Consider the following 27,157-nt stretch of genomic DNA (forward strand, 5'->3'; position numbering starts at 1 on the left):
GGGTAACTGACCGCCCTGTTTCCAGGATAACTGACCTACCTATTTCCGGGGTAACTGACCGCCCTGTTTCCAGGATAACTGACTGCCCTGTTTCCGGGTTAACTGACTGCCCTGTTTCCAGGATAACTGACTGCCCTGTTTCCAGGGGATCTGACTGCCCTGCTTCCGGGGTAACTGATCACCCTGTTTCCGGGGTAACTGTCCAACCAGTTTCCAGGGTGACTGACTGCCCTGTTTCCAGGGTAACTGACTGCCCAGTTTCCGGGGTAACTGACTGCCCTGTTTCCTGGGTAACTGACTGCCCTGCTTCCGGGGTAACTGACTGGCCTGTTTCCAGGGTAACTGACTGCCCAGTTTCCAGGGTAACTGATCACCCTTTTTCCGGGATAACTGACTGCTCTGTTTCCGGGATAACTGACTGCCCTGTTTCGAGGGTAACGGATCACCCTGTTTCCGGGATAACTGTCTGCCGGGTTTCCGGGATAACTGACTGCCCAGTTTCCAGGGAAACTGACTGCCCTGTTTCCGGGGTAACTGACTGCTCTGTTTCCAGGGTAACTGACTGCCCAGTTTCCAGGGTAACTGATCACCCTGTTTCCGGGATAACTGACTGCCCTGTTTCCGGGAGAAATGACTGCCCTGTTTCCAGGGTAACTGACTGCCCTGCTTCCGGGGTAACTGACTGCCCTGTTTGCAGGGTAACTGATCACCCTGTTTACGGGATAACTGACTGCCCTGTTTCCGGGATAACTGACTGCCCTGTTTCCAGGGTAACTGACCGCCCTGTTTCCGGGCTAACTGACTGCCCAGTTTCCAGGGTAACTGACTGCCAGGTTTCCAGGGTAACTAACTGCCCTGTTTCCGGGGTAACTGACTGCCCAGTTTCCAGGGTAACTGACTGCCCTGTTTCCAGGGTAACTGACTGCCCACCTTCCAGCGTAACTGATCACCCTGTTTCCAGGATAACTGAATGCCCTGTTTCCAGGGTAACTAACTGCCCAGTTTCCAGGGTAAATTATCACCCTGTTTCCGGGATAACTAACTGCCCTGTTTCCGGGATAACTGACTGCCCTGTTTCCGGGGTAACTGATCACCCTGTTTCCGGGGTAACTGACTGCCCAGTTTCCGGGGTAACTAACTTCCCTGTTTCCAGGGTAACTGACTGCCCTGTTTCCGGGATAACTGACTGCCCTGTTTTCAGGGTAACTGATAACCCTGTTTCCGGGATAACTGACTGCCCTGTTTCCAGGGTAACTGACTGCCCAGTTTCCAGGGTAACTGACTGCCCTGTTTCCGGGGTAACTGACTGCCCTGTTTACAGGGTAACTGACTGCCCAGTTTCCAGAGTAACTGAATACCCTATTTCCAGGGTAACAGATCACCCTGTTTCCGGGATAACTGACTGCCCTGTTTCCAGGATAACTGACTGCCCTGTTTCCAGGGTAACTGACTGCCCTGTTTCCGGGGTAACTGACTGCCCTGTTTGCAGGCTAACTGACCGCCCTGTTTCCAGGATAACTGATCACCCTGTTTCCGGGGTAACTGACTGCCCTGTTTCCGGGGTAACTGACCGCCCTGTTCCCAGGGTAACTGACCGCCCTGTTTCCAGGATAACTGACCTACCTATTTCCAGGTTAACTGACTGCCCTGTTTCCAGGGTAACTGACTGCCCTGTTTCCAGGGGAACTGACTGCCCTGTTTCCGGGGTAACTGATCACCCTGTTTCCGGGGTAACTGACTAACCAGTTTCCAGGGTGACTGACTGCCCTGTTTCCAGGGTAACTGACTGCCCAGTTTCCGGGGTAACTGACTGCCCTGTTTCCTGGGTAACTGACTGCCCTGCTTCCGGGGTAACTGACTGCCCTGTTTCCAGGGTAACTGACTGCCCAGTTTCCAGGGCAACTGATCACCCTTTTTCCGTGATAACTGACTGCCCTGTTTCCGGGATAACTGACTGCCCTGTTTCCAGGGTAACTGACTGCCCTGTTTCCGGGGCAACTGACTGCCCTGTTTCCAGGGTAACTGATCACCCTGTTTCCGGGATTACTGACTGCCCTGTTTCCGGGATAACTGACTGCCCTGTTTCCAGGGTAACTGACTGCCCTGTTTCCGGGGTAACTGACCGCCCTGTTTCCAGGGTAACTGACCGCCCTGTTTCCAGGATAACTGACTCCCCTGTTTCCAGGGTAACTGACTGCCCTGTTTCCGGGGTAACTGACTGCCCAGTTGCCAGGGTAACTGACTGCCCAGTTTCCAGGGTAACTAACTGCCCTGTTTCCGGGGTAACTGACTGCCCAGTTTCCAGGGTAAATGAGTGCCCTGTTTCCAGGGTAACTGACTGCCCACCTTCCAGTGTAACTGATCACCCTGTTTCCAGGATAACTGACTGCCCTGTTTCCAGGTTAACTGACCGCCCTGTTTCCAGGGTAACTGACTGCCCAGTTTCCAGGGTAAATTATCACCCTGTTTCCGGGATAACTAACTGCCCTGTTTCCAGGGTAACTGACTGCCCTGTTTCCGGGATAACTGACTGACCTGTTTCCGGGGTAACTGACCGCCCTGTTTCCGGGGTAACTGACTGCCCTGTTTGCAGGGTAACTGATCACCCTGTTTACGGGATAACTGACTGCCCTGTTTCCGGGATAACTGACTGCCCTGTTTCCAGGGTAACTGACCGCCCTGTTTCCGGGGTAACTGACTGCCCAGTTTCCAGGGTAACTGACTGCCAGGTTTCCAGGGTAACTAACTGCCCTGTTTCCGGGGTAACTGACTGCCCAGTTTCCAGGGTAACTGACTGCCCTGTTTCCAGGGTAACTGTCTGCCCACCTTCCAGCGTAACTGATCACCCTGTTTCCAGGATAACTGAATGCCCTGTTTCCAGGGTAACTGACTGCCCAGTTTCCAGGGTAAATTATCACCCTGTTTCCGGGATAACTAACTGCCCTGTTTCCGGGATAACTGACTGCCCTGTTTCCGGGGTAACTGATCACCCTGTTTCCGGGGTAACTGAATGCCCAGTTTCCGGGGTAACTAACTTCCCTGTTTCCAGGGTAACTGACTGCCCTGTTTCCGGGATAACGGACTGCCCTGTTTTCAGGGTAACTGATAACCCTGTTTCCGGGATAACTGACTGCCCTGTTTCCAGGGTAACTGACTGCCCAGTTTCCAGGGTAACTGACTGCCCTGTTTCCGGGGTAACTGACTGCCCAGTTTCCAGGGTAACTGATCACCCTGTTTCCGGGTTAACTGACTGCCCTGTTTCCGGGAGAAATGACTGCCCTGTTTCCAGGGTAACTGACTGCCCTGCTTCCGGGGTAACTGACTGCCCTGTTTGCAGGGTAACTGACTGCCCTGTTTCCGGGATAACTGACTGCCCTGTTTCCAGGGTAACTGACTGCCCACTTTCCAGTGCAACTGATCACCCTGTTTCCAGGATAACTGACTGCCCTGTTTCCAGGGTAACTGACCGCCCAGTTTCCAGGGTAAATTATCACCCTGTTTCAGGGATAACTAACTGCCCTGTTTCCGGGATAACTGACTTCCCTGTTTCCGGGGTAACTGATCACCCTGTTTCCGGGGTAACTGACTGCCCAGTTTCCAGGGTAACTGACTGTCCTGTTTCCGGGGTAACTGACTGCCCTGTTTCCAGGGTAACTGACTGCCCAGTTTCCAGAGTAACTGAATACCCTGTTTCCAGGGTAACTGACTGCCCTGTTTCCGGGATAACTGACTGCCCTGTTTCCAGGGTTACTGACTGCCCTGTTTCCGGGGCAGCTGACTGCCCTGATTCCAGGGTAACTGATCACCCTGTTTCCAGGATAACTGACTGCCCTGTTTCCGGGATAACTGACTGCCCTGTTTCCAGGGTCACTGACCACCCTATTTCCAGGATAACTGACTCCTCTGTTTCCAGGGTAACTGACTGCCCTGTTTCCGGGGTAACTGATCTCCCTGTTTCCGGGGTAACTGACCGCCCTGTTTCCAGGATAACTGACCTACCTATTTCCGGGGTAACTGACCGCCCTGTTTCCAGGATAACTGACTGCCCTGTTTCCGGGTTAACTGACTGCCCTGTTTCCAGGATAACTGACTGCCCTGTTTCCAGGGGATCTGACTGCCCTGCTTCCGGGGTAACTGATCACCCTGTTTCCGGGGTAACTGTCCAACCAGTTTCCAGGGTGACTGACTGCCCTGTTTCCAGGGTAACTGACTGCCCAGTTTCCGGGGTAACTGACTGCCCTGTTTCCTGGGTAACTGACTGCCCTGCTTCCGGGGTAACTGACTGGCCTGTTTCCAGGGTAACTGACTGCCCAGTTTCCAGGGTAACTGATCACCCTTTTTCCGGGATAACTGACTGCTCTGTTTCCGGGATAACTGACTGCCCTGTTTCGAGGGTAACGGATCACCCTGTTTCCGGGATAACTGTCTGCCGGGTTTCCGGGATAACTGACTGCCCAGTTTCCAGGGAAACTGACTGCCCTGTTTCCGGGGTAACTGACTGCTCTGTTTCCAGGGTAACTGACTGCCCAGTTTCCAGGGTAACTGATCACCCTGTTTCCGGGATAACTGACTGCCCTGTTTCCGGGAGAAATGACTGCCCTGTTTCCAGGGTAACTGACTGCCCTGCTTCCGGGGTAACTGACTGCCCTGTTTGCAGGGTAACTGATCACCCTGTTTACGGGATAACTGACTGCCCTGTTTCCGGGATAACTGACTGCCCTGTTTCCAGGGTAACTGACCGCCCTGTTTCCGGGCTAACTGACTGCCCAGTTTCCAGGGTAACTGACTGCCAGGTTTCCAGGGTAACTAACTGCCCTGTTTCCGGGGTAACTGACTGCCCAGTTTCCAGGGTAACTGACTGCCCTGTTTCCAGGGTAACTGACTGCCCACCTTCCAGCGTAACTGATCACCCTGTTTCCAGGATAACTGAATGCCCTGTTTCCAGGGTAACTAACTGCCCAGTTTCCAGGGTAAATTATCACCCTGTTTCCGGGATAACTAACTGCCCTGTTTCCGGGATAACTGACTGCCCTGTTTCCGGGGTAACTGATCACCCTGTTTCCGGGGTAACTGACTGCCCAGTTTCCGGGGTAACTAACTTCCCTGTTTCCAGGGTAACTGACTGCCCTGTTTCCGGGATAACTGACTGCCCTGTTTTCAGGGTAACTGATAACCCTGTTTCCGGGATAACTGACTGCCCTGTTTCCAGGGTAACTGACTGCCCAGTTTCCAGGGTAACTGACTGCCCTGTTTCCGGGGTAACTGACTGCCCTGTTTACAGGGTAACTGACTGCCCAGTTTCCAGAGTAACTGAATACCCTATTTCCAGGGTAACAGATCACCCTGTTTCCGGGATAACTGACTGCCCTGTTTCCAGGATAACTGACTGCCCTGTTTCCAGGGTAACTGACTGCCCTGTTTCCGGGGTAACTGACTGCCCTGTTTGCAGGCTAACTGACCGCCCTGTTTCCAGGATAACTGATCACCCTGTTTCCGGGGTAACTGACTGCCCTGTTTCCGGGGTAACTGACCGCCCTGTTCCCAGGGTAACTGACCGCCCTGTTTCCAGGATAACTGACCTACCTATTTCCAGGTTAACTGACTGCCCTGTTTCCAGGGTAACTGACTGCCCTGTTTCCAGGGGAACTGACTGCCCTGTTTCCGGGGTAACTGATCACCCTGTTTCCGGGGTAACTGACTAACCAGTTTCCAGGGTGACTGACTGCCCTGTTTCCAGGGTAACTGACTGCCCAGTTTCCGGGGTAACTGACTGCCCTGTTTCCTGGGTAACTGACTGCCCTGCTTCCGGGGTAACTGACTGCCCTGTTTCCAGGGTAACTGACTGCCCAGTTTCCAGGGCAACTGATCACCCTTTTTCCGTGATAACTGACTGCCCTGTTTCCGGGATAACTGACTGCCCTGTTTCCAGGGTAACTGACTGCCCTGTTTCCGGGGCAACTGACTGCCCTGTTTCCAGGGTAACTGATCACCCTGTTTCCGGGATTACTGACTGCCCTGTTTCCGGGATAACTGACTGCCCTGTTTCCAGGGTAACTGACTGCCCTGTTTCCGGGGTAACTGACCGCCCTGTTTCCAGGGTAACTGACCGCCCTGTTTCCAGGATAACTGACTCCCCTGTTTCCAGGGTAACTGACTGCCCTGTTTCCGGGGTAACTGACTGCCCAGTTGCCAGGGTAACTGACTGCCCAGTTTCCAGGGTAACTAACTGCCCTGTTTCCGGGGTAACTGACTGCCCAGTTTCCAGGGTAAATGAGTGCCCTGTTTCCAGGGTAACTGACTGCCCACCTTCCAGTGTAACTGATCACCCTGTTTCCAGGATAACTGACTGCCCTGTTTCCAGGTTAACTGACCGCCCTGTTTCCAGGGTAACTGACTGCCCAGTTTCCAGGGTAAATTATCACCCTGTTTCCGGGATAACTAACTGCCCTGTTTCCGGGATAACTGACTGCCCTGTTTCCGGGATAACTGACTGACCTGTTTCCGGGGTAACTGATCACCCTGTTTCCGGGGTAACTGACTGCCCAGTTTCCGGGTAACTGACTTCCCTGTTTCCAGGGTAACTGACTGCCCTGTTTCCGGGATAACTGACAGCCCTGTTTCCAGGGTAACTGATAACCCTGTTTCCGGGATAACTGACTGCCCTGTTTCCAGGGTAACTGACTGCCCAGTTTCCAGAGTAACTGAATAACCTGTTTCCAGGGTAACAGATCACCCTGTTTCCGGGATAACTGACTGCCCTGTTTCCAAGATAACTGACTGCCCTCTTTCCAGGGTAACTGACTGCCCTGTTTCCGGGGTAACTGACTGCCCTGTTTCCAGGCTAACTGACTGCCCTGTTTCCAGGATAACTGATCACACTGTTTCCCGGGTAACTGACTGCCCTGTTTCCGGGGTAACTGACCGCCCTGTTTCCAGGATAACTGACTGCCCTGTTTTCAGGGTAACTGATAACCCTGTTTCCGGGATAACTGACTGCCCTGTTTCCAGGGTAACTGACTGCCCAGTTTCCAGGGTAACTGACTGCCCTGTTTCCGGGGTAACTGACTGCCCTGTTTCCAGGGTAACTGACTGCCCAGTTTCCAGGGTAACTGATCACCCTTTTTCCGGGATAACTGACTGCCCTGTTTCCGGGATAACTGACTGCCCTGTTTCGAGGGTAACTGATCACCCTGTTTCCGGGATCACTGTCTGCCCTGTTTCCGGGATAACTGACTGCCCAGTTTCCAGGGTAACTGACTGCCCTGTTTCCGGGGTAACTGACTGCACTGTTTCGAGGGTAACTGACTTCCCAGTTTCCAGGGTAACTGATCACCCTGTTTCCGGGATAACTGACTGCCCTGTTTCCGGGAGAAATGACTGCCCTGTTTACAGGGTAACTGACTGCCCTGCTTCCGGGGTAACTGACTGCCCTGTTTCCAGGGTAACTGATCACCCTGTTTCCGGGATAACTGACTGCCCTGTTTCCGGGATAACTGACTGCCCTGTTTCCAGGGTAACTGACTTACCCTGTTTCCGGGGTAACTGACTGCCCTGTTTCCAGGCTCACTGACTGCCCTGTTTCCAGGATAACTGATCACCCTGTTTCCGGGGTAACTGACTGCCCTGTTTCCGGGGTAACTGACCGCCCTGTTTCCAGGGTAACTGACCACCCTGTTTCCAGGATAACTGAAAGCCCTGTTTCCAGGGTAACTGATCTCCCTGTTTCCGGGGTAACTGATCACCCTGTTTCCGGGTAACTGACTGCCCTGTTTCCGGGGTAACTGACTGCCCTGTTTCCAGGGTAACTGATCTCCCTGTTTCCAGTGCAACGGATCACCATGTTTCCGGGGTAACTGACTGCCCTGTTTCCAGGGCAACTGACCGCCCTGTTTCCGGGGTAACTGACTGCCCAGTTTCCAGGGTAACTGTTCACCCTGTTTCCGGGGTAACGGATCACCCTGTTTCTGGGGTAAATGACTGCCCTGTTTCCAGGGTAACTGACCGCCCTGTTTCAGGGATAACTGATCACCCTGTTTCCGGGGGAACTGAGTAATCTGTATCCAGGGTTACTGACTGCCCTGTTTCCGGGGCAACTGACTGCGCAGTTTCCAGGGTAAAAAACTGCCCTGTTTCCGGGGTAACTGACCGCCCTGTTTCCAGGATAACTGATCACCCTGTATACGGGGTAACTGAGTAATCTGTTTCCAGGGTTACTGACTGCCCTGTTTCCGGGGTAACTGACTGCCCAGTTTCCAGCGTAACCGACTGCCCTGTTTCCAGGGTAACTGACTGCCCAGTTTCCAGGGTAACTGACTGCCCTGTTTCCGGGGTAACTGACTGCCCACTTTCCAGGGTAACTGAATGCCCAGTTTCCAGGGTAACTAACTGCCCTGTTTCCGGGGTAACTGACTGCCCAGTTTCCAGGGTAACTGATCACCCTGTTTCCGGGGTAACTGACTAACAAGTTTCCAGGGTGACTGACTGCCCTGTTTCCAGGGTAACTGACTGCCCAGTTTCCGGGGTAACTGACTGCCCTGTTCGCGGGTAAATGACCGCCTTGTTTCCAGTGTAAGTGATCACCCTTTTTCCGGGGTCACTGACTGCCCTGTTTCCAGGGTAACTGACCGCCCTGTTTCCAGGATAACTGATCACCCTGTTTCCGGGGTAACTGACCACCCTGTTTCCAGGATAACTGACTCCCCTGTTTCCAGGGTAAGTGACTGCCCTGCTTCCGGGGTACCTGATCTCCCTGTTTCCGGGGTAACTGACCGCCCTGTTTCCAGGATAACTGACCTACCGATTTCCGGGGTAACTGACCGCCCTGTTTCCAGGATAACTGACTGCCCTGTTTCCAGGTTAACTGACTGCCCTGTTTCCAGGGTAACCGACTGCCCTGTTTCCAGGGGAACTGACTGCCCTGTTTCCGGGGTAACTGATCACCCTGTTTCCGGGGTAACTGTCCAACCAGTTTCCAGGGTGACTGACTGCCCTGTTACCTGGGTAACTGACTGCCCTGTTTCCGGGGTAACTGACTGCCCTGTTTCCAGGGTAACTGACTGCCCAGTTTCCAGGGTAACTGATCACCCTTTTTCCGGGATAACTGACTGCCCTGTTTCCGGGATAACTGACTGCCCTGTTTCGAGGGAAACTGATCACCCTGTTTCCGGGATCACTGTCTGCCCTGTTTCCGGGATAACTGACTGCCCAGTTTCCAGGGTAACTGACTGCCCTGTTTCCGGGGTAACTGACTGCACTGTTTCGAGGGTAACTGACTTCCCAGTTTCCAGGGTAACTGATCACCCTGTTTCCGGGATAACTGACTGCCCTGTTTCCGGGAGAAATGACTGCCCTGTTTACAGGGTAACTGACTGCCCTGCTTCCGGGGTAACTGACTGCCCTGTTTCCAGGGTAACTGATCACCCTGTTTCCGGGATAACTGACTGCCCTGTTTCCGGGATAACTGACTGCCCTGTTTCCAGGGTAACTGACTTACCCTGTTTCCGGGGTAACTGACTGCCCTGTTTCCAGGCTCACTGACTGCCCTGTTTCCAGGATAACTGATCACCCTGTTTCCGGGGTAACTGACTGCCCTGTTTCCGGGGTAACTGACCGCCCTGTTTCCAGGGTAACTGACCACCCTGTTTCCAGGATAACTGAAAGCCCTGTTTCCAGGGTAACTGATCTCCCTGTTTCCGGGGTAACTGATCACCCTGTTTCCGGGTAACTGACTGCCCTGTTTCCGGGGTAACTGACTGCCCTGTTTCCAGGGTAACTGATCTCCCTGTTTCCAGTGCAACGGATCACCATGTTTCCGGGGTAACTGACTGCCCTGTTTCCAGGGCAACTGACCGCCATGTTTCCGGGGTAACTGACTGCCCAGTTTCCAGGGTAACTGATCACCCTGTTTCCGGGGTAACGGATCACCCTGTTTCCGGGGTAAATGACTGCCCTGTTTCCAGGGTAACTGACCGCCCTGTTTCAGGGATAACTGATCACCCTGTTTCCGGGGGAACTGAGTAATCTGTATCCAGGGTTACTGACTGCCCTGTTTCCGGGGCAACTGACTGCGCAGTTTCCAGGGTAAAAAACTGCCCTGTTTCCGGGGTAACTGACCGCCCTGTTTCCAGGATAACTGATCACCCTGTATACGGGGTAACTGAGTAATCTGTTTCCAGGGTTACTGACTGCCCTGTTTCCGGGGTAACTGACTGCCCAGTTTCCAGCGTAACCGACTGCCCTGTTTCCAGGGTAACTGACTGCCCAGTTTCCAGGGTAACTGACTGCCCTGTTTCCGGGGTAACTGACTGCCCACTTTCCAGGGTAACTGAATGCCCAGTTTCCAGGGTAACTAACTGCCCTGTTTCCGGGGTAACTGACTGCCCAGTTTCCAGGGTAACTGATCACCCTGTTTCCGGGGTAACTGACTAACAAGTTTCCAGGGTGACTGACTGCCCTGTTTCCAGGGTAACTGACTGCCCAGTTTCCGGGGTAACTGACTGCCCTGTTTCCGGGATAACTGACTGCCCTGTTTCCAGGCTAACTGACTGCCCTGTTTCCGGGATAACTGATCACCCTGTTTCCGTGGTAACTGACTGCCCTGTTTCCGGGGTAAATGACCGCGCTGTTTCCAGGATAACTGATCACCCTGTTACCGGAGTAACTGACCAACCTGTTTCCAGGGTAACTGACCACCCTGTTTCCAGGATAACTCAAAGCCCTGTTTCCAGGTTAACTGACTGCCCAGTTTCCAGGGTAACTGATCACCCTGTTTCGGGATAACTGACTGCCCTGTTTCCGGGAGAACTGACTGCCCTGTTTCCAGGATAACTGACTGCCCGATTTACTGGATAACTGACCGCCCTGTTTCCAGGTTAACTGACTGCCCTGTTTCCAGGGAAACTGACTGCCCTGTTTCCAGGGTAACTGACCGCCCTGTTTCTGGGGTAACTGATCTCCCTGTTTCCGGGGTAACTGACCGCCCTGTTTCCAGGACAACTGACCGCCCTATTTCCGGGGTAACTGACTCCCCTGTTTCCTGGATAACTGACTGCCCTGTTTCCAGGGTAACTGACTGCCCACTTTCCAGTGTAACTGATCACCCTGTTTCCAGGATAACTGACTGCCCTGTTTCCAGGGTAACTGACCGCCCTGTTTCCAGGGTAACTGACTGCCCTGTTTCCGGGATAACTGACTGCCCTGTTTCCAGGGTAACTGATCGCCCTGTTTCGAGGGTAACTGACTGCCCTGTTGCCAGGATAACTGACTGCCCTGTTTCCAGGGTAACTGACTGACCACTTTCCAGTGCAACTGATCACCCTGTTTCAAGGGTTACTGACTGCCCACTTTCCAGTGTAACTGATCACCCTTTTTCCAGGATAACTGAATACCCTGTTTCCAGGGTAACTGACTGCCCTGTTTCCGGGATAACTGACTGCCCTGTTTCCAGGGTAACTGACTGCCCACTTTCCAGTGTAACTGATCACCCTGTTTCCAGGAGAACTGACTGCCCTGTTTCCAGGGTAACTGACCGCCCAGTTTCCAGGGTAAATTATCACCCTGTTTCAGGGATAACTAACTGCCCTGTTTCCGGAATAACTGACTTCCCTGTTTCCGGGGTAACTGATCACCCTGTTTCCGGGGTAACTGACTGCCCTGTTTCCAGGGTAACTGACTGCCCAGTTTCCAGGGTAACTGACTGTCCTGTTTCCGGGGTAACTGACTGCCCTGTTTCCAGGGTAACTGACTGCCCAGTTTCCAGAGTAACTGAATACCCTGTTTCCAGGGTAACTGACTGCCCTGTTTCCGGGATAACTGACTGCCCTGTTTCCAGGGTAACTGACTGCCCTGTTTCCGGGGCAGCTGACTGCCCTGTTTCCAGGGTAACTGATCACCCTGTTTCCGGGATAACTGACTGCCCTGTTTCCGGGATAACTGACTGCCCTGTTTCCAGGGTCACTGACCACCCTGTTTCCAGGATAACAGACTCCCCTGTTTCCAGGGTAACTGACTGCCCTGTTTCCGGGGTAACTGATCTCCCTGTTTCCGGGGTAACTGACCGCCCTGTTTCCAGGATAACTGACCTACCTATTTCCGGGGTAACTGACCGCCCTGTTTCCAGGATAACTGACTGCCCTGTTTCCGGGTTAACTGACTGCCCTGTTTCCAGGGTAACTGACTGCCCTGTTTCCAGGGGATCTGACTGCCCTGCTTCCGGGGTAACTGATCACCCTGTTTCCGGGGTAACTGTCCAACCAGTTTCCAGGGTGACTGACCACCCTGTTTCCAGGGTAACTGACTGCCCAGTTTCCGGGGTAACTGACTGCCCTGTTTCCTGGGTAACTGACTGCCCTGCTTCCGGGGTAACTGACTGCCCTGTTTCCAGGGTAACTGACTGCCCAGTTTCCAGGGTAACTGATCACCCTTTTTCCGGGATAACTGACTGCTCTGTTTCCGGGATAACTGACTGCCCTGTTTCGAGGGTAACGGATCACCCTGTTTCCGGGATAACTGTCTGCCCTGTTTCCGGGATAACTGACTGCCCAGTTTCCAGGGAAACTGACTGCCCTGTTTCCGGGGTAACTGACTGCTCTGTTTCCAGGGTAACTGACTGCCCAGTTTCCAGGGTAACTGATCACCCTGTTTCCGGGATAACTGACTGCCCTGTTTCCGGGAGAAATGACTGCCCTGTTTCCAGGGTAACTGACTGCCCTGCTTCCGGGGTAACTGACTGCCCTGTTTGCAGGGTAACTGATCACCCTGTTTACGGGATAACTGAATACCCTGTTTCCAGGGTAACTGACTGCCCTGTTTCCGGGATAACTGACTGCCCTGTTTCCAGGGTAACTGACTGCCCACTTTCCAGTGCAACTGATCACCCTGTTTCCAGGATAACTGACTGCCCTGTTTCCAGGGTAACTGACCGCCCAGTTTCCAGGGTAAATTATCACCCTGTTTCAGGGATAACTAACTGCCCTGTTTCCGGGATAACTGACTTCCCTGTTTCCGGGGTAACTGATCACCCTGTTTCCGGGGTAACTGACTGCCCAGTTTCCAGGGTAACTGACTGTCCTGTTTCCGGGGTAACTGACTGCCCTGTTTCCAGGGTAACTGACTGCCCAGTTTCCAGAGTAACCGAATACCCTGTTTCCAGGGTAACTGACTGCCCTGTTTCCGGGATAACTGACTGCCCTGTTTCCAGGGTAACTGACTGCCCTGTTTCCGGGGCAGCTGACTGCCCTGTTTCAGGGTAACTGATCACCCTGTTTCTAGGATAACTGACTGCCCTGTTTCCGGGATAACAGACTGCCCTGTTTCCAGGGTCACTGATCACCCTATTTCCAGGATAAATGACTCCCCTGTTTCCAGGGTAACTGACTGCCCTGTTTGCGGGGTAACTGATCTCCCTGTTTCCGGGGTAACTGACCGCCCTGTTTCCAGGATAACTGACCTACCTATTTCCGGGGTAACTGACCGCCCTGTTTCCAGGATAACTGACTGCCCTGTTTCCGGGTTAACTGACTGCCCTGTTTCCAGGGTAACTGACTGCCCTGTTTCCAGGGGATCTGACTGCCCTTCTTCCGGGGTAACTGATCACCCTGTTTCCGGGGTAACTGTCCAACCAGTTTCCAGGGTGACTGACTGCCCTGTTTCCAGGGTAACTGACTGCCCAGTTTCCGGGGTAACTGACTGCCCTGTTTCCTGGGTAACTGACTGCCCTGCTTCCGGGGTAACTGACTGCCCTGTTTCCAGGGTAACTGACTGCCCAGTTTCCAGGGTAACTGACCACCCTTTTTCCGGGATAACTGACTGCTCTGTTTCCGGGATAACTGACTGCCCTGTTTCGAGGGTAACGGATCACCCTGTTTCCGGGATAACTGTCTGCCGGGTTTCCGGGATAACTGACTGCCCAGTTTCCAGGGAAACTGACTGCCCTGTTTCCGGGGTAACTGACTGCTCTGTTTCCAGGGTAACTGACTGCCCAGTTTCCAGGGTAACTGATCACCCTGTTTCCGGGATAACTGACTGCCCTGTTTCCGGGAGAAATGACTGCCCTGTTTCCAGGGTAACTGACTGCCCTGCTTCCGGGGTAACTGACTGCCCTGTTTGCAGGGTAACTGATCACCCTGTTTACGGGATAACTGACTGCCCTGTTTCCGGGATAACTGACTGCCCTGTTTCCAGGGTAACTGACCGCCCTGTTTCCGGGGTAACTGACTGCCCAGTTTCCAGGGTAACTGACTGCCAGGTTTCCAGGGTAACTAACTGCCCTGTTTCCGGGGTAACTGACTGCCCAGTTTCCAGGGTAACTGACTGCCCTGTTTCCAGGGTAACTGTCTGCCCACCTTCCAGCGTAACTGATCACCCTGTTTCCAGGATAACTGAATGCCCTGTTTCCAGGGTAACTGACTGCCCAGTTTCCAGGGTAAATTATCACCCTGTTTCTGGGATAACTAACTGCCCTGTTTCCGGGATAACTGACTGCCCTGTTTCCGGGGTAACTGATCACCCTGTTTCCGGGGTAACTGAATGCCCAGTTTCCGGGGTAACTAACTTCCCTGTTTCCAGGGTAACTGACTGCCCTGTTTCCGGGATAACGGACTGCCCTGTTTTCAGGGTAACTGATAACCCTGTTTCCGGGATAACTGACTGCCCTGTTTCCAGGGTAACTGACTGCCCAGTTTCCAGGGTAACTGACTGCCCTGTTTCCGGGGTAACTGACTGCCCAGTTTCCAGGGTAACTGATCACCCTGTTTCCGGGTTAACTGACTGCCCTGTTTCCGGGAGAAATGACTGCCCTGTTTCCAGGGTAACTGACTGCCCTGCTTCCGGGGTAACTGACTGCCCTGTTTGCAGGGTAACTGACTGCCCTGTTTCCGGGATAACTGACTGCCCTGTTTCCAGGGTAACTGACTGCCCACTTTCCAGTGCAACTGATCACCCTGTTTCCAGGATAACTGACTGCCCTGTTTCCAGGGTAACTGACCGCCCAGTTTCCAGGGTAAATTATCACCCTGTTTCAGGGATAACTAACTGCCCTGTTTCCGGGATAACTGACTTCCCTGTTTCCGGGGTAACTGATCACCCTGTTTCCGGGGTAACTGACTGCCCAGTTTCCAGGGTAACTGACTGTCCTGTTTCCGGGGTAACTGACTGCCCTGTTTCCAGGGTAACTGACTGCCCAGTTTCCAGAGTAACTGAATACCCTGTTTCCAGGGTAACTGACTGCCCTGTTTCCGGGATAACTGACTGCCCTGTTTCCAGGGTTACTGACTGCCCTGTTTCCGGGGCAGCTGACTGCCCTGATTCCAGGGTAACTGATCACCCTGTTTCCAGGATAACTGACTGCCCTGTTTCCGGGATAACTGACTGCCCTGTTTCCAGGGTCACTGACCACCCTATTTCCAGGATAACTGACTCCTCTGTTTCCAGGGTAACTGACTGCCCTGTTTCCGGGGTAACTGATCTCCCTGTTTCCGGGGTAACTGACCGCCCTGTTTCCAGGATAACTGACCTACCTATTTCCGGGGTAACTGACCGCCCTGTTTCCAGGATAACTGACTGCCCTGTTTCCGGGTTAACTGACTGCCCTGTTTCCAGGATAACTGACTGCCCTGTTTCCAGGGGATCTGACTGCCCTGCTTCCGGGGTAACTGATCACCCTGTTTCCGGGGTAACTGTCCAACCAGTTTCCAGGGTGACTGACTGCCCTGTTTCCAGGGTAACTGACTGCCCAGTTTCCGGGGTAACTGACTGCCCTGTTTCCTGGGTAACTGACTGCCCTGCTTCCGGGGTAACTGACTGGCCTGTTTCCAGGGTAACTGACTGCCCAGTTTCCAGGGTAACTGATCACCCTTTTTCCGGGATAACTGACTGCTCTGTTTCCGGGATAACTGACTGCCCTGTTTCGAGGGTAACGGATCACCCTGTTTCCGGGATAACTGTCTGCCGGGTTTCCGGGATAACTGACTGCCCAGTTTCCAGGGAAACTGACTGCCCTGTTTCCGGGGTAACTGACTGCTCTGTTTCCAGGGTAACTGACTGCCCAGTTTCCAGGGTAACTGATCACCCTGTTTCCGGGATAACTGACTGCCCTGTTTCCGGGAGAAATGACTGCCCTGTTTCCAGGGTAACTGACTGCCCTGCTTCTGGGGTAACTGACTGCCCTGTTTGCAGGGTAACTGATCACCCTGTTTACGGGATAACTGACTGCCCTGTTTCCGGGATAACTGACTGCCCTGTTTCCAGGGTAACTGACCGCCCTGTTTCCGGGCTAACTGACTGCCCAGTTTCCAGGGTAACTGACTGCCAGGTTTCCAGGGTAACTAACTGCCCTGTTTCCGGGGTAACTGACTGCCCAGTTTCCAGGGTAACTGACTGCCCTGTTTCCAGGGTAACTGACTGCCCACCTTCCAGCGTAACTGATCACCCTGTTTCCAGGATAACTGAATGCCCTGTTTCCAGGGTAACTAACTGCCCAGTTTCCAGGGTAAATTATCACCCTGTTTCCGGGATAACTAACTGCCCTGTTTCCGGGATAACTGACTGCCCTGTTTCCGGGGTAACTGATCACCCTGTTTCCGGGGTAACTGACTGCCCAGTTTCCGGGGTAACTAACTTCCCTGTTTCCAGGGTAACTGACTGCCCTGTTTTCAGGGTAACTGATAACCCTGTTTCCGGGATAACTGACTGCCCTGTTTCCAGGGTAACTGACTGCCCAGTTTCCAGGGTAACTGACTGCCCTGTTTCCGGGGTAACTGACTGCCCTGTTTACAGGGTAACTGACTGCCCAGTTTCCAGAGTAACTGAATACCCTATTTCCAGGGTAACAGATCACCCTGTTTCCGGGATAACTGACTGCCCTGTTTCCAGGATAACTGACTGCCCTGTTTCCAGGGTAACTGACTGCCCTGTTTCCGGGGTAACTGACTGCCCTGTTTGCAGGCTAACTGACCGCCCTGTTTCCAGGATAACTGATCACCCTGTTTCCGGGGTAACTGACTGCCCTGTTTCCGGGGTAACTGACCGCCCTGTTTCCAGGGTAACTGACCGCCCTGTTTCCAGGATAACTGACCTACCTATTTCCAGGTTAACTGACTGCCCTGTTTCCAGGGTAACTGACTGCCCTGTTTCCAGGGGAACTGACTGCCCTGTTTCCGGGGTAACTGATCACCCTGTTTCCAGGGTAACTGACTAACCAGTTTCCAGGGTGACTGACTGCCCTGTTTCCAGGGTAACTGACTGCCCAGTTTCCGGGGTAACTGACTGCCCTGTTTCCTGGGTAACTGACTGCCCTGCTTCCGGGGTAACTGACTGCCCTGTTTCCAGGGTAACTGACTGCCCTGTTTCCAGGGCAACTGATCACCCTTTTTCCGGGATAACTGACTGCCCTGTTTCCGGGATAACTGACTGCCCTGTTTCCAGGGTAACTGACTGCCCTGTTTCCGGGGCAACTGACTGCCCTGTTTCCAGGGTAACTGATCACCCTGTTTCCGGGATTACTGACTGCCCTGTTTCCGGGATAACTGACTGCCCTGTTTCCAGGGTAACTGACTGCCCTGTTTCCGGGGTAACTGACCGCCCTGTTTCCAGGGTAACTGACCGCCCTGTTTCCAGGATAACTGACTCCCCTGTTTCCAGGGTAACTGACTGCCCTGTTTCCGGGGTAACTGACTGCCCAGTTGCCAGGGTAACTGACTGCCCAGTTTCCAGGGTAACTAACTGCCCTGTTTCCGGGGTAACTGACTGCCCAGTTTCCAGGGTAAATGAGTGCCCTGTTTCCAGGGTAACTGACTGCCCTGTTTCCAGGTTAACTGACCGCCCTGTTTCCAGGGTAACTGACTGCCCAGTTTCCAGGGTAAATTATCACCCTGTTTCCGGGATAACTAACTGCCCTGTTTCCGGGATAACTGACTGCCCTGTTTCCGGGATAACTGACTGACCTGTTTCCGGGGTAACTGATCACCCTGTTTCCGGGGTAACTGACTGCCCAGTTTCCGGGTAACTGACTTCCCTGTTTCCAGGGTAACTGACTGCCCTGTTTCCGGGATAACTGACTGCCCTGTTTCCAGGGTAACTGATAACCCTGTTTCCGGGATAACTGACTGCCCTGTTTCCAGGGTAACTGACTGCCCAGTTTCCAGAGTAACTGAATAACCTGTTTCCAGGGTAACAGATCACCCTGTTTCCGGGATAACTGACTGCCCTGTTTCCAAGATAACTGACTGCCCTCTTTCCAGGGTAACTGACTGCCCTGTTTCCGGGGTAACTGACTGCCCTGTTTCCAGGCTAACTGACTGCCCTGTTTCCAGGATAACTGATCACACTGTTTCCCGGGTAACTGACTGCCCTGTTTCCGGGGTAACTGACCGCCCTGTTTCCAGGATAACTGACTGCCCTGTTTTCAGGGTAACTGATAACCCTGTTTCCGGGATAACTGACTGCCCTGTTTCCAGGGTAACTGACTGCCCAGTTTCCAGGGTAACTGACTGCCCTGTTTCCGGGGTAACTGACTGCCCTGTTTACAGGGTAACTGACTGCCCAGTTTCCAGAGTAACTGAATACCCTATTTCCAGGGTAACAGATTACCCTGTTTCCGGGATAACTGACTGCCCTGTTTCCAGGATAACTGACTGCCCTGTTTCCAGGGTAACTGACTGCCCTGTTTCCGGGGTAACTGACTGCCCTGTTTGCAGGCTAACTGACTGCCCTGTTTCCAGGATAACTGATCACCCTGTTTCCGGGGTAACTGACTGCCCTGTTTCCGGGGTAACTGACCGCCCTGTTTCCAGGATAACTGATCTCCCTGTTTCCGGGGTAACTGATCTCCCTGTTTCCGGGGTAACTGACCGCCCTGTTTCCAGGATAACTGACCTACCTATTTCCAGGTTTACTGACTGCCCTGTTTCCAGGGTAACTGACTGCCCTGTTTCCAGGGGAACTGACTGCCCTGTTTCCGGGGTAACTGATCACCCTGTTTCCGGGGTAACTGACTAACCAGTTTCCAGGGTGACTGACTGCCCTGTTTCCAGGGTAACTGACTGCCCAGTTTCCGGGGTAACTGACTGCCCTGTTTCCTGGGTAACTGACTGCCCTGCTTCCGGGGTAACTTACTGCCCTGTTTCCAGGGTAACTGACTGCCCAGTTTCCAGGATAACTGATCACCCTTTTTCCGGGATAACTGACTGCCCTGTTTCCGGGATAACTGACTGCCCTGTTTCCAGGGTAACTGACTGCCCTGTTTCCGGGGCAACTGACTGCCCTGTTTCCAGGGTAACTGATCACCCTGTTTCCGGGATTACTGACTGCCCTGTTTCCGGGATAACTGACTGCCCTGTTTCCAGGGTAACTGACTGCCCTGTTTCCGGGGTAACTGACCGCCCTGTTTCCAGGGTAACTGACCGCCCTGTTTCCAGGAAACTGACTCCCCTGTTTCCAGGGTAACTGACTGCCCTGTTTCCGGGGTAACTGACTGCCCAGTTTCCAGGGTAACTGACTGCCCAGTTTCCAGGGTAACTAACTGCCCTGTTTCCGGGGTAACTGACTGCCCAGTTTCCAGGGTAAATGACTGCCCTGTTTCCAGGGTAACTGACTGCCCACCTTCCAGTGTAACTGATCACCCTGTTTCCAGGATAACTGACTGCCCTGTTTCCAGGTTAACTGACCGCCCTGTTTCCAGGGTAACTGACTGCCCAGTTTCCGGGGTAACTGATCACCCTGTTTCCGGGTAACTGACCGCCCTGTTTCCAGGGTAACTGACCGCCCTGTTTCCAGGGTAACTGACTGCCCAGTTTCCAGGGTAAATGACTGCCCTGTTTCCAGGGTAAATGACTGCCCACCTTCCAGTGTAACTGATCACCCTGTTTCCAGGATAACTGACTGCCCTGTTTCCAGGTTAACTGACCGCCCTGTTTCCAGGGTAACTGACTGCCCAGTTTCCAGGGTAAATTATCACCCTGTTTCCGGGATAACTAACTGCCCTGTTTCCGGGATAACTGACTGCCCTGTTTCCGGGATAACTGACTGACCTGTTTCCGGGGTAACTGATCACCCTGTTTCCGGGGTAACTGACTGCCCAGTTTCCGGGTAACTGACTTCCCTGTTTCCAGGGTAACTGACTGCCCTGTTTCCGGGGTAACTGACTGCCCTGTTTGCAGGCTAACTGACTGCCCTGTTTCCAGGATAACTGATCACCCTGTTTCCGGGGTAACTGACTGCCCTGTTTCCGGGGTAACTGACGGCCCTGTTTCCAGGATAACTGATCTCCCTGTTTCCGGGGTAACTGATCTCCCTGTTTCCGGGGTAACTGACCGCCCTGTTTCCAGGATAACTGACCTACCTATTTCCAGGTTAACTGACTGCCCTGTTTCCAGGGTAACTGACTGCCCTGTTTCCAGGGGAACTGACTGCCCTGTTTCCGGGGTAACTGATCACCCTGTTTCCGGGGTAACTGACTAACCAGTTTCCAGGGTGACTGACTGCCCTGTTTCCAGGGTAACTGACTGCCCAGTTTCCGGGGTAACTGACTGCCCTGTTTCCTGGGTAACTGACTGCCCTGCTTCCGGGGTAACTGACTGCCCTGTTTCCAGGGTAACTGACTGCCCAGTTTCCAGGGTAACTGATCACCCTTTTTCCGGGATAACTGACTGCCCTGTTTCCGGGATAACTGACTGCCCTGTTTCCAGGGTAACTGACTGCCCTGTTTCCGGGGCAACTGACTGCCCTGTTTCCAGGGTAACTGATCACCCTGTTTCCGGGATTACTGACTGCCCTGTTTCCGGGATAACTGACTGCCCTGTTTCCAGGGTAACTGACTGCCCTGTTTCCGGGGTAACTGACCGCCCTGTTTCCAGGGTAACTGACCGCCCTGTTTCCAGGGTAACTAACTGCCCTGTTTCCAGGGTAACTGACTGCCCAGTTTACAGGGTAAATGACTGCCCTGTTTCCAGGGTAACTGACTGCCCACCTTCCAGTGTAACTGATCACCCTGTTTCCAGGATAACTGACTGCCCTGTTTCCAGGTTAACTGACCGCCCTGTTTCCAGGGTAACTGACTGCCCAGTTTCCAGGGTAAATTATCACCCTGTTTCCGGGATAACTAACTGCCCTGTTTCCGGGATAACTGACTGCCCTGTTTCCGGGATAACTGATTGACCTGTTTCCGGGGTAACTGATCACCCTGTTTCCGGGGTAACTGACTGCCCAGTTTCCGGGTAACTGACTTCCCTGTTTCCAGGGTAACTGACTGCCCTGTTTCCGGGATAACTGACTGCCCTGTTTCCAGGGTAACTGATAACCCTGTTTCCGGGATAACTGACTGCCCTGTTTCCAGGGTAACTGACTGCCCAGTTTCCAGAGTAACTGAATAACCTGTTTCCATGGTAACAGATCACCCTGTTTCCGGGATAACTGACTGCCCTGTTTCCAAGATAACTGACTGCCCTCTTTCCAGGGTAACTGACTGCCCTGTTTCCGGGGTAACTGACTGCCCTGTTTCCAGGCTAACTGACTGCCCTGTTTCCAGGATAACTGATCACCCTGTTTCCCGGGTAACTGACTGCCCTGTTTCCGGGGTAACTGACCGCCCTGTTTCCAGGATAACTGATCACCCTGTTTCCGGGGTAACTGACCACCCTGTTTCCAGGATAACTGACTCCCCTGTTTCCAGGGTAACTGACTGCCCTGTTTCCAGGGTAACTGACTGCCCTGTTTCCGGGGTAACTGACTGCCCTGTTTCCGGGGTAACTGATTGCCCTGTTTCCAGGCTAACTGACTGCCCTGTTTCCAGGATAACTGATCACCCTGTTTCCAGGATAACTGACTCCCTTGTTTCCAGGATAACTGACTGCCCTGTTTCCGGGGTAACTTACTGACCTGTTTCCAGGATAACTGACCTACCTATTGCCGGGGTAACTGACCGCCCTGTTTCCAGGTTAACTGACTGCCCTGTTTCCAGGTTAACTGACTGCCCTGTTTCCAGGGTAACTGACTGCCCTGTTTCCAGGGGAACTGACCGCCCTGTTTCCAGGGTAACTGACTGCCCAGTTTCCAGGGTAACTGATCACCCTGTTTCCGGGATAACTGACTGCCCTGTTTCCGGGAGAAATGACTGCCCTGTTTCCAGGGTAACTGACTGCCCTGCTTCCGGGGTAACTGACTACCCTGTTTGCAGGGTAACTGATCACCCTGTTTACGGGATAACTGACTGCCCTGTTTCCGGGATAACTGACTGCCCTGTTTCCAGGGTAACTGACCGCCCTGTTTCCGGGGTAACTGACTGCCCAGTTTCCAGGGTAACTGACTGCCAGGTTTCCAGGGTAACTAACTGCCCTGTTTCCGGGGTAACTGACTGCCCAGTTTCCAGGCTAACTGACTGCCCTGTTTCCAGGGTAACTGACTGCCCACCTTCCAGCGTAACTGATCACCCTGTTTCCAGGATAACTGAATGCCCTGTTTCCAGGGTAACTGACTGCCCAGTTTCCAGGGTAAATTATCACCCTGTTTCCGGGATAACTAACTGCCCTGTTTCCGGGATAACTGACTGCCCTGTTTCCGGGGTAACTGATCACCCTGTTTCCGGGGTAACTGACTGCCCAGTTTCCGGGGTAACTAACTTCCCTGTTTCCAGGGTAACTGACTGCCCTGTTTCCGGGATAACTGACTGCCCTGTTTTCAGGGTAACTGATAACCCTGTTTCCGGGATAACTGACTGCCCTGTTTCCAGGGTAACTGACTGCCCAGTTTCCAGGGTAACTGACTGCCCTGTTTCCGGGGTAACTGACTGCCCTGTTTACGGGGTAACTGACTGCCCAGTTTCCAGAGTAACTGAATACCCTGTTTCCAGGGTAACAGATCACCCTCTTTCCGGGATAACTGACTGCCCTTTTTCCAGGATAACTGACTGCCCTGTTTCCAGGGTAACTGACTGCCCTGTTTCCGGGGTAACTGACTGCCCTGTTTGCAGGCTAACTGACTGCCCTGTTTCCAGGATAACTGATCACCCTGTTTCCGGGGTAACTGACTGCCCTGTTTCCGGGGTAACTGACCGCCCTGTTTCCAGGATAACTGATCTCCCTGTTTCCGGGGTAACTGATCTCCCTGTTTCCGGGGTAACTGACCGCCCTGTTTCCAGGATAACTGACCTACCTATTTCCAGGTTAACTGACTGCCCTGTTTCCAGGGTAACTGACTGCCCTGTTTCCGGGGTAACTGATCACCCTGTTTCCGGGGTAACTGACCAACCAGTTTCCAGGGTGACTGACTGCCCTGTTTCCAGGGTAACTGACTGCCCAGTTTCCGGGGTAACTGACTGCCCTGTTTCCTGGGTAACTGACTGCCCTGCTTCCGGGGTAACTGACTGCCCTGTTTCCAGGGTAACTGACTGCCCAGTTTCCAGGGTAACTGATCACCCTTTTTCCGGGATAACTGACTGCCCTGTTTCCGGGATAACTGACTGCCCTGTTTCCAGGGTAACTGACTGCCCTGTTTCCGGGGCAACTGACTGCCCTGTTTCCAGGGTAACTGATCACCCTGTTTCCGGGATTACTGACTGCCCTGTTTCCAGGGTAACTGACTGCCCTGTTTCCGGGGTAACTGACCCCCCTGTTTCCAGGGTAACTGACCGCCCTGTTTCCAGGATAACTGACTCCCCTGTTTCCAGGGTAACTGACTGCCCTGTTTCCGGGGTAACTGACTGCCCAGTTTCCAGGGTAACTGACTGCCCAGTTTCCAGGGTAACTAACTGCCCTGTTTCCGGGGTAACTGACTGCCCAGTTTCCAGGGTAAATGACTGCCCTGTTTCCAGGGTAACTGACTGCCCACCTTCCAGTGTAACTGATCACCCTGTTTCCAGGATAACTGACTGCCCTGTTTCCAGGTTAACTGACCGCCCTGTTTCCAGGGTAACTGACTGCCCAGTTTCCAGGGTAAATTATCACCCTGTTTCCGGGATAACTAACTGCCCTGTTTCCGGGATAACTGACTGCCCTGTTTCCGGGATAACTGATCACCCAGTTTCCGGGGTAACTGACTGCCCAGTTTCCGGGTAACTGACTTCCCTGTTTCCAGGGTAACTGACTGCCCTGTTTCCGGGATAACTGACTGCCCTGTTTCCAGGGTAACTGATAACCCTGTTTCCGGGATAACTGACTGCCCTGTTTCCAGGGGAACTGACTGCCCAGTTTCCAGAGTAACTGAATAACCTGTTTCCAGGGTAACAGATCACCCTGTTTCCGGGATAACTGACTGCCCTGTTTCCAAGATAACTGACTGCCCTCTTTCCAGGGTAACTGACTGCCCTGTTTCCGGGGTAACTGACTGCCCTGTTTCCAGGCTAACTGACTGCCCTGTTTCCAGGAAAACTGATCACCCTGTTTCCCGGGTAACTGACTGCCCTGTTTCCGGGGTAACTGACCGCCCTGTTTCCAGGATAACTGATCACCCTGTTTCCGGGGTAACTGACCACCCTGTTTCCAGGATAACTGACTCCCCTGTTTCCAGGGTAACTGACTGCCCTGTTTCCAGGGTAACTGACTGCCCTGTTTCCGGGGTAACTGACTGCCCTGTTTCCGGGGTAACTGACTGCCCTGTTTCCAGGATAACTGATCACTCTGTTTCCGGGGTAACTGATCACTCTGTTTCCGGGGTAACTGACCTCCCTGTTTCCGGGGTAACTGACTAATCTGTTTCCAGGGTTACTGACAGCCCTGTTTCTGGGGTAACTGACTGCCCTGCTTCCGGGGTAACTGACCACCCTGTTTCCAGGATAACTGACTCCCCTGTTTCCAGGGTAACTGACTGCCCTGTTTCCGGGATAACTGACTGCCCTGTTTCCAGGGTAACTGACCGCCCTGTTTCCAGGATAACTGACTCCCCTGTTTCCAGGGTAACTGACTGCCCTGTTTCCGGGGTAACTGACTGCCCAGTTTCCAGGGTAACTGACTGCCCAGTTTCCAGGGTAACTAACTGCCCTGTTTCCGGGGTAACTGACTGCCCAGTTTCCAGGGTAAATGACTGCCCTGTTTCCAGGGTAACTGACTGCCCACCTTCCAGTGTAACTGATCACCCTGTTTCCAGGATAACTGACTGCCCTGTTTCCAGGTTAACTGACCGCCCTGTTTCCAGGGTAACTGACTGCCCAGTTTCCAGGGTAAATTATCACCCTGTTTCCGGGATAACTAACTGCCCTGTTTCCGGGATAACTGACTGCCCTGTTTCCGGGATAACTGACTGACCTGTTTCCGGGGTAACTGATCACCCAGTTTCCGGGGTAACTGACTGCCCAGTTTCCGGGTAACTGACTTCCCTGTTTCCAGGGTAACTGACTGCCCTGTTTCCGGGATAACTGACTGCCCTGTTTCCAGGGTAACTGATAACCCTGTTTCCGGGATAACTGACTGCCCTGTTTCCAGGGTAACTGACTGCCCAGTTTCCAGAGTAACTGAATAACCTGTTTCCAGGGTAACAGATCACCCTGTTTCCGGGATAACTGACTGCCCTGTTTCCAAGATAACTGACTGCCCTCTTTCCAGGGTAACTGACTGCCCTGTTTCCGGGGTAACTGACTGCCCTGTTTCCAGGCTAACTGACTGCCCTGTTTCCAGGATAACTGATCACCCTGTTTCCCGGGTAACTGACTGCCCTGTTTCCGGGGTAACTGACCGCCCTGTTTCCAGGATAACTGATCACCCTGTTTCCGGGGTAACTGACCACCCTGTTTCCAGGATAACTGACTCCCCTGTTTCCAGGGTAACTGACTGCCCTGTTTCCAGGGTAACTGACTGCCCTGTTTCCGGGGTAACTGACTGCCCTGTTTCCGGGGTAACTGACTGCCCTGTTTCCAGGATAACTGATCACTCTGTTTCCGGGGTAACTGATCACTCTGTTTCCGGGGTAACTGACCTCCCTGTTTCCGGGGTAACTGACTAATCTGTTTCCAGGGTTACTGACAGCCCTGTTTCTGGGGTAACTGACTGCCCTGCTTCCGGGGTAACTGACCACCCTGTTTCCAGGATAACTGACTCCCCTGTTTCCAGGGTAACTGACTGCCCTGTTTCCGGGATAACTGACTGCCCTGTTTCCAGGGTAACTGATAACCCTGTTTCCGGGATAACTGACTGCCCTGTTTCCAGGGTAACTGACTGCCCAGTTTCCAGAGTAACTGAATAACCTGTTTCCCGGGTAACAGATCACCCTGTTTCCGGGATAACTGACTGCCCTGTTTCCAAGATAACTGACTGCCCTCTTTCCAGGGTAACTGACTGCCCTGTTTCCGGGGTAACTGACTGCCCTGTTTCCAGGCTAACTGACTGCCCTGTTTCCAGGATAACTGATCACCCTGTTTCCCGGGTAACTGACTGCCCTGTTTCCGGGGTAACTGACCGCCCTGTTTCCAGGATAACTGATCACCCTGTTTCCGGGGTAACTGACCACCCTGTTTCCAGGATAACTGACTCCCCTGTTTCCAGGGTAACTGACTGCCCTGTTTCCAGGGTAACTGACTGCCCTGTTTCCGGGGTAACTGACTGCCCTGTTTCCGGGGTAACTGATTGCCCTGTTTCCAGGCTAACTGACTGCCCTGTTTCCAGGATAACTGATCACCCTGTTTCCAGGATAACTGACTCCCTTGTTTCCAGGATAACTGACTGCCCTGTTTCCGGGGTAACTTACTGACCTGTTTCCAGGATAACTGACCTACCTATTGCCGGGGTAACTGACCGCCCTGTTTCCAGGTTAACTGACTGCCCTGTTTCCAGGTTAACTGACTGCCCTGTTTCCAGGGTAACTGACTGCCCTGTTTCCAGGGGAACTGACCGCCCTGTTTCCAGGGTAACTGACTGCCCAGTTTCCAGGGTAACTGATCACCCTGTTTCCGGGATAACTGACTGCCCTGTTTCCGGGAGAAATGACTGCCCTGTTTCCAGGGTAACTGACTGCCCTGCTTCCGGGGTAACTGACTGCCCTGTTTGCAGGGTAACTGATCACCCTGTTTACGGGATAACTGACTGCCCTGTTTCCGGGATAACTGACTGCCCTGTTTCCAGGGTAACTGACCGCCCTGTTTCCGGGGTAACTGACTGCCCAGTTTCCAGGGTAACTGACTGCCAGGTTTCCAGGGTAACTAACTGCCCTGTTTCCGGGGTAACTGACTGCCCAGTTTCCA

The sequence above is a fragment of the Heterodontus francisci genome, chromosome 16, assembly GCF_036365525.1.
Source record: "Heterodontus francisci isolate sHetFra1 chromosome 16, sHetFra1.hap1, whole genome shotgun sequence".
In the NCBI taxonomy this organism is placed as follows: domain Eukaryota; kingdom Metazoa; phylum Chordata; class Chondrichthyes; order Heterodontiformes; family Heterodontidae; genus Heterodontus; species Heterodontus francisci.